We start from the raw sequence: 9,078 nt of genomic DNA, 5'->3' as shown, positions 1-9,078 counted from the left end.
TAGATAATACATACATAAATCTTTTTTTTTAAAAAAAAAAAAGAGTGAATCAATAGAGGAGAGGGGGCCTGATCTTGACTTGTCCTGTAGTCAGACTGATGATTATCTTAAATATCATCATGAAGCTTTTATCTAGCAACTGATAGAAACAGGCAGAGACCCACCTCAGAGCACTGGACTGCACTCCCAAAGTCCAGTTGAAGAGTGGAAGGAATGAGAATATGAGCAAAGAGGTCAAGACCATGATGGGTTCGCCCACTTAGACAGTTTACCTGAGCTAATGGGAGCTCACCATCTCCAGCTGTACTGGGAAGAACAAGCATAGGACCAAACTGCTCCCTCTGAATGTGGTTGACAGTTGCATGAGGGGTCACTGAAGGTGACACCAGGATTTATCCCTACTGCATGTACTGACTTTTTGGAATCCTATTCTCTTTGGATGTATACCTTGCTCAGTCTAGATATACTAGGGAGGACCTTGGACCTTCCACAAAGCAATGTGCCTTACCCTCTCTGACAATTAGATGGGGGTGGGGTAAGAGGGTATGTGGAGGGAATGGGAGGAGGGGAGGGAGTGGGAACTTCGATTCATATTTTTTTTTAAAAAAATCTAATAATTTTTTTAAAGAGTGTGATATGGATCCAGGAAATTTTAGCATCAAGAACTAGAAAACATTAGACACTAGGATGTTGCTTTCTTGATTTCTAGTTTTCGAGTCCTTATTATCTCTTCTTGGCTTTCTATTCCAGTCTGCAAACAATCTCCCACTAACGATGCTCTACACTTGACACTCACAGGGAGCCTGAGAACGCTTACCTTTGGTTCCAGTCACATGCTTACCTACCAGCAGAAAAAGACACTGAATATCTACCTTTTGCATCTGCTCCTGACTCATGAACCAAATCAGAATCTTTAAGTATATAGAATTCTACCTTTTAACTAGATGAAAACACTGTGATGTCAGACTACTACTGAGAACTGATTACCTTTCCCAACTTATATGACAAGTACATAAAGAATATTGTAAGATTCGATTAAGTAAAGGAGTCCAAAATGAAGTTGCTATTATTGAGCATCATGTTTTATTTGGGGGGATTTTTTTATTTGTTTGTTTTATTCTTATTTCCTATTACTCAGGAGTTGAAATATTTCTTAAAAGCAATAGACCATGTATACCTTGAAAACTAAATCGTAAAAAATATAATTTATATTTCCCATGATTCATGAGTGGCCTCAGGGCTATAATTGGTTTACTGGAGATCAGAATTAATCTTGACTGACCCCAGTAACACCGTGGAAAATATTTTATTCACTTCTGATATAATTCTTTTGTTGTTGCTATTGTTATTGCTATTAATTTTTTTATCCTTCTACTGGAGCTTGAGACGAGAATAAACAATGTTGATTAATTGAGTTTTCCTGTTAATCAGTGGTTTGCTCTCGTTAGAATCTCAGTGGGTTTTCTGAAGAGATTCACAAGGAAATCTTGTTGGGTGTGATATAACTTAATAAGCATGCTGCAGAGAGTTTTCTAAAGAGGAGTATTCCATAGGGATCTTCTCAAAACGCTGCCGACTCTAAATGGTACTCAGTCTTTCATGGATTAAAGATCTGTCTAGGTGCGATAAGAAAACCTCCACTCAAAGCAGAATTGGAGGACCAGTGGATAACATATACTCTCTCCTAAAAATGAAGCCTGGCAGAGGGAGGAAGGCATCTTTAACCACCTGTGATATGTTCTTCATTGGGGATTCAGAACTCTTGCACTGCTAAACCACAAACTGACATACCTACGGTGGCTATATTTCTGATGCTTTACTTGTGTTTCTAACCTCTATCTCTTAAAATGTAGGCTTTCAAGAAATAAAGAAACTTGAATTTACCTTCCTACAAGACATCTTATTTTCATTGCATATACTATATGAGAAACATCACTTTATTATTATTTATTTAACTTATCATTATTTAATATCACTTATTGGGAAGGATCAAAATAAGATTCAACAATATTGGAATGAGGGAAAGAAGTATTTCAAGTGCATAAAATGAGAGACAAGAAAAGATTTTGAACTAATAAAAGTATTTTCTTGGTATTTGCTAAAGGTGACTTTAGCAGATTTATAAAGTTCAGCCATTGTGTTTGTATGTAGGAAAGTCACTTTTAAAATCAGATCAATTCAAACATGAATTATTAAACAATAAGTTATTGAATTCTAAACTCAAGCATTATGTACTATGTTTATAGAAAGAGGTGAAACTAGGTAGGTTGGGGTGATAGAGTGAGATGCTTCCCAGCCTGAGCATATTTAATACATTGCCAAAAAGTGAGGGATTAGGGATAAAAGAAACAATTAAACGTGACAATAGTATAAAGTGCAGCATCTTGAAAATGGGAGAGGTGTGTCTCTATTTTGTGCTTATATGTGACTCTTGCAGGTGTTTCACCATGCTGGAATATTGCTCTGGTTATGTACAGTTTTAAACTCTTAAAATTAATGAAGAGTTTTCACAGTGACTGTTTACTTCTAGCCAAGATCCAAACAGCCCCAGATGTTCACAACTTAGGGGGAGCTGCTATTTGTACAACAAAAACATAACACAACGTAAAATAATGGCATTAAAATTCTTATTGAATCCCAATAAATAAAAATTAATGCCCCTACAGGTGGAGTGAGAATCTTACAATTTCAAACAGTACATTAATTAATTTCCCCAAAGAAATTTCTCAAAATAAGATTTCACTTTTTTCTACTTCTTTTTTTTCCCTTTAGATGAGAATAGGTTCTGTTCTCACAAAATATATCCTGATTATGATTTCCCCTCCCTCTAATCCACCAAGATCCTCCCCACATTCCCTCCCTTTGGGATCAGCTCCCTCTGCTGTCTCTCATAAGAATTTAACTGAGCTCCAAGGTCCAAATGAGGAACAGAAGGAGAGAGAACATGAGCAAGGAAGTCAGGACCACAAGGGATGCGCCCACCCACTGTGATGGTGGGGATGGTGGGGCTGATTTAATGGGAACTCACCAAGGCCAGCTGGACTGGGAGTGATGGAGCATGTGATCAAACTGAACACTCTGAACGTGTCTGACAAGGAGGACTGACTGAAAAGCCAAGGATAATGGCACTGGGTTTTGATTCTACTGCATGTACTGACTTTGTGGGAACCTAGTCTGTTTGGGTGCTCACCTTCCTACAACTGGATGTGGGGGAGAACCTTGGACTTCCCATAGGGTAGGGAACCCTGACTGCTCTTTGGACTGGAGAGGAAGGGGGAGAAGGAGTGGAGGGAGGGGGTGGGAAATAGGAGGGGAGGAGGTGAAAATTTTTAATAATAATAATAATAAAACCTAAAAAAATTTAAAAAATGAAAAAAAAAAAAGAAAAGAACAAGCTTCTGTATTGTTCCCTTCTGCTTCAGGAGGAAGCTTCTCTAACAATGATTGAACAAGGCACTTGTTAGGGACCAAGAATCCAGGAATAATGCACCACAAAAGACCGGGTACGAGCAAACCAAAAATTTATTTAGGAAAAAAAAAAAGTGGTATCAGGGAGGCGGCAGGCGCCAGCAGCCAGTTTTAAAAGTGAAAACTACACACAGACAGCTTCAGAGTAACTTCCAATCATCGGGAGGGAAGACTCAGCTGGGACCTTTTCATGGTGACACACTTTTAGCCTATGGGGGGGTTCTGTGAATTCCTGCTTCTGTTCTGGTCTGTTCTGACCCAATCAATCAGAAGGGGGTGGAATGCTTGTCGGTTACACCTCTGCAGTGGGTGCAGGGCCCGCAGCCAAGCCTCAGGAAATTACGGGTGGCCATTCAGGGTAGAATGGCCGACAGGGGCAAAAGAGAGGTTCAGCTGCTCATTCGGATCTAACACACACGTACATAAATGTAAACATATACTTATTTTCTTTATTTGTTAAGTTATCATATAAGTATGGAGAAGTCATTTTGTGACTAATAAATGTTGAGATATTGTTGTTTCTCATTTGTTTTTGACAGGCACGTTCTTGATTTTCGGCTTTTTATATAACTTCTACTAACATCTACTTAATAAACAAACAAAATCACTGTAAAATATTGGGGTTGAGCATTCTTTCTTTACAACTGTAAGAATTATATTTTCTACAATCCGCAAATGTCACTACTGAAGACCTTCGAACAATCCTTTTGAAATAATTAAAACAGAAAAACAAAAACCTTGTATTGTAGGGCAGGATTCTAACTTACACAAGTACCAAATAGAGACATTGACTAAACCTTTTATTAGTATCTTCTAGCAATTTTCCACTAGTTTACCCTAGTATTAAAAATTATCGCATATTATCAAAGTCTTTCTCTTCTATTTTAATGTGCATGCAGAAAATCTACATCAAGTTTAATATTTATATTCTGGCCAAGTTTAATATTTCCTTACAGCATTTATGTACCAACAACTACAGTAGAGAATATGTTCAATCTGTAACAAATTGGACAAGATGACATCAGCACAGGAACTAGTCTTTCCATCTATGGACATAGTGAATCCTCTGGATAACTAAGGGATGAGCAGGTTTTATCCCTCTTCTTATTTTCAGCAATACAATAGAACATTGATTTCAATAGATTTTCCCTTTGTAGTTCATATACTGGGAGCCTGGGAGTTTAAAGGACTTTCTTATCTTTGCTCATGAAACACCAGTGTCTCCCAGCTCTGTGCTGACGTGGGCTGTTGTTCAATTCATATTTCTCTTATACTTGTTCGTTGAGACCAGTGATAATTGTTCCATTGTGCTCTTTCCCCGAAACTGACCACATAGACAGAATACTGGTAGTTACGAAATCATTAAACTTATTACCTCCACATGAAGAGATGACTCTGAACTATTCTGTTCTCATTTCTGCCAGGCCCTTCAAGTTCCAGTTGGTTTGAAGTTAGGAAAACCGATTAAATTTTGTTGTCTCTTTTTATCTTTTTCCATAGGATGAGAGATGCCGCCTAGCCAAAAGCCATGGTAAGCCATCATGTTACCTAGGGCCGTTTGCCTTCTCTCCAATAGAGCAGTAGTGTGCTGCACATTCTTTATGTCTGAGAAGATAATTCAGCAATGTTGTCCAATTTTATGCATTTATTCTTTAGAAACAAGAAAACTAAGTATCATATATGTTAATATGACTAACAGTCATAGATCCTAGTTAATTGTATGTGTGTGTGTGTGTGTGTGTGTGTGTGTTCTTTTGATTCTTCAAAACTGTTTTATTCAGTGTCAAAGTCTTGGTAAATGACAAAAGAGAGTCAAGTATACTTCTACTTTGTCTACACAATTGCATCTTGTTGGTAATTACTTGTAATTTTTCAGTTATACGTACAATATTGAGTGTTCCAAAATGTACATCTTCCAGATAAAATATCTTTAGGTGACTAGCAAAAACAAAGCAAACCTATTTTTTCTTTTCTAACATCTTGAGTGAACCCTAATTTGACTTGAGTGAGCTAAAGTTGATTTTTTTCCTTTATTTTTCCAGTGTCTAACAGTTGGGGAGTAGCTGTCACCTGTAAGTAGCTAAGCCTGTTTCAAGACCGTCACACCCTGCGAGCTCGGCAGGATGGGCTACGGTCGGTAGTAATTCCACGGTGCTGCCTCATGTTCACTAGCAAGCTTGTCACTTTTCCATTTCCAAGTACTTTGCCTGAGTACAATTTAATTCAACACACTTTTGCTTTTATTTTCTGAGCCAATTTAAGATTCTGTTTACTTATATGTGCTCACTGGAGGTCATGCTGAAAAATGAACCTCTGAGTATGCTGGCGAGACCATAAAATATGAAATGGTAATAGTTAAGCTTATAATCTATTATTTTCTTACATGAAATAGTGCAACCCAGCATGTTCATTGAATTGAAGATTATAAACAACTTGCATAATGCCAAAGGAATGCTCTTTCAACCAAGAATTTATCACCAGAATGCTTGTTACATGTTATGTTTGCTTTGAAATTAGACATAAGAGCAAGTACAATATCATATGTAGCTGATTCTTCATCTTAACAGACATTCAAGAAAATAGGTGGTTCATAATAAGTGAAAAATACATTTGCGTAGTTTCATGAGCTTTCTTGTGAATGTTAATATATTCAGGAATGTCTGAAAACAACTAGATACCATGAACTATTTATATTATGTTAATTTTCCCACCCACAGAAGTAGTACTTTATTATGTATCTATAAAACACTCAATTTGATTATCTGCTTAGTATTTTATTTTCTGTCTCCTCTCCATGCCCCTCCTTTCTCTTCCTTACTCTAATTCTCTTTATGTTAGGGCAAAAATCTACATTTATAATATTTGACTCTAATGAAATGCACCATTGAAATTCATATATTAGTTTGCAGCATTTACAAGGTATGAGGCATTGCTATTTAATGACTGTGATCTCTAAATAATTGTCATTACTGGAAGCCAGGTAACATAAAAACACTGATTTTTGTAGATTTCATTCTCCCTAAGGGTAGACAAGTGCTGTGTTATAATATGACACTTGGTCAGTACCCACTGAAATAAATGAATGTCCGGAAGATAAAGAATAAAAACTAGTTCATAAATAGATTCAGAAATTAAACCGAAATGTGTCACGCAGTACTTCCACTGTGAAGAGTCTGATACTGAACGAGCACTCAGAAATGTCAGCTATACATAATGTGCTAATTTTCCCTTCCTGAACGAAGGCATACTAATATTTTCAAACTCAGTAGAAACTTCCAGTTTCCATAATAAATGTTGCTTTGGTAAGGAAAAATTTGACATTATTGAATATGATGATAATAAAAATTTTGGTTAACTGCTTTATTTCTCATATTTTAAAATGCTATCATCTGACTTACTCAGGTTCACGAACATACCATTTACTTCAAATAATGAGCTTGTGACTTTCGCATGTTGTTGAGGCTCATCAGGTTCAGAACTATTAAAGTTGTCACAATAATGCAAATAGAAAGATTTGACTTTTATCTGATAACACTGACATTGTATTTCCTAAAGAGCCAAAAGATTCAATTGCACTTAACACAAAGAAAAATAAAACATGGTGTTGAAAAGTGAAGTCTCAATCAGTGTTCACTACAGAACTTACGATATCCTCGACTGTAAGACAGCCAGAACACTGCACCCAAGAACAAGGACTTCGTATACTTTTCTCCCTTCATTATCTACTTCATTGATCATCTCTAATCTACATACCAGGCAGAGCTGGTGAGAAAGACATAGAACTCAGCAGGCGAATGTACTTATTTTCTCTTCAGACTGAAACGAGTTTCTGAAAATTGCTAGACCACATTTTTTTTTCTCAATAAGGAAGGCTGCACTTTCCTTGATCAGGTAAAGTCAATCAAAAGAAACTGGCTTACCAAGACCAATGTGTAAGAGTCGGGCATTGAAGGAAAATTCGGGAGACTCAAGAAGAAGATATGATTCTTCAAGAATGTGAGAAAATGCATGGGGTTTAGTAATCGTTCCTATCTGTGCACTGAACCACCTTAGGCTTCTGGAAAGGCAAGCATTTCACAATATATTAATGTGGCAGAACTTAACATGACTGTGTTCTGAGACCTTAAAATATTTATTTATTTATTTAGCTATTATTTACTCAAAATTTTAGGCTTAGGATTGAGTCAAGAATCTTAGTCTTAGCACTTAACCATTGCTCTTTGCTCCAAAAGAACAAAAATGCATTGTTTGTTAAATCACTTTCTTTGTTTTTGTTTTTTTTTTTTCTTCAAATAGTCTTGCTTCATGTTTTCTTACTGTATCCATCTTGGACATAAAAACCACGGGAGTTAATATCCCTAGAAACAAAGATGATTTTTATTTTGGAATCAAAATACTGTACTTGCTTATGTTTTTTTTTCTAGTAGGGTAGTTCCATATTACTGTTGAGTTTACTCTGTCCTTTGTTGCCTGGCTTGGAGACCTTCACATGGAGAGAACTACTTACTGGAAGTGGTTAATCTTACAAACAATATGCCAGGATGTGCACATGTGCTAAGCTTCATAGAATGTTGTGTAGTGCCACGTAAGCCCGTCTGTCCCATTGACTTGATTTGACTTGTCTGTTTCACTTTCGTTTGTGGTTCCCACACAAGTGATCATCAGCATTTCCTAAAGAACTATTTACACATGATGTTTTTGCTCCACACCGCTTATCAAGTTGAAATGGGTCTAAGAATATTCTTGTGTGACAAGTTCTCAAGTGAAGGTGGTGATTGTGAAATGATATAACTGTCAACATGTATGTTAAACAAGCCTGGAGGTGATGCAGTAGCCATTCTTGTATAATGGCTATCATACTATCAGCATGAATTCTAAATCCTTCCAGAATAGTGAATTGCCATAACCTATACTGGCAATTACTTGGGCAATACTGTTGAGCAATCGTTTCCAAAAGACAGGGCTATGTAGGCATTAACTCCATGACATAGGACAAAAAAAATCAATGATATCATTCATGTGCATTGTTTTCTATTTCACGCATGCAGTTCCATCAGTTAATCTTTATCTTTAGTCTTGTTCAAGACTCTTTAATCAGCATCAGTCTACCATTAAGAGTCAAATGCTCTATCCACTAGTATTCCTTCATGCGAAATAGTGTTTTCTTTTAATTGTCTCAAGCCAATCTCTGTTGTAAGAGCAAGAAATATCACTTGACCCTTTAAACCAGCACTTCCAGGAAATTGTGTTTAACTTATATTTTTCCTCAGGTAAAGAGACTCACAGCAGTATGAAAGCATTGTTGTAGACCAGGATTTTAATTATAGCCATAGAAAGTCATAAACCAGACGAGCTTGCATTTTTTTTAAATCACAATCTATCACAATGTCCGCTGTGCTTAACTTTCTTCATCAAATCTGAAGCAGTGACATTGCTCTGCTCTGAAGGAGGTATAGCATTATATCTCACATCTGTATTTGTAGAAATAAGACTGCAAATACTTCCCTCAATTTAGCTTTTCCCTGAATGTGAAATAGAGAGTGAGACTGGATGGTGGTGGGTGGGGATTAGAATAAAACAACCTCAACACTGAGAAAGCCTTTATGAGGT

The sequence above is a fragment of the Myodes glareolus genome, chromosome 9, assembly GCF_982192425.1.
Source record: "Myodes glareolus chromosome 9, mMyoGla1.1, whole genome shotgun sequence".
In the NCBI taxonomy this organism is placed as follows: Eukaryota; Metazoa; Chordata; class Mammalia; order Rodentia; family Cricetidae; genus Myodes; species Myodes glareolus.
This window is presented reverse-complemented; position numbering follows the sequence as displayed.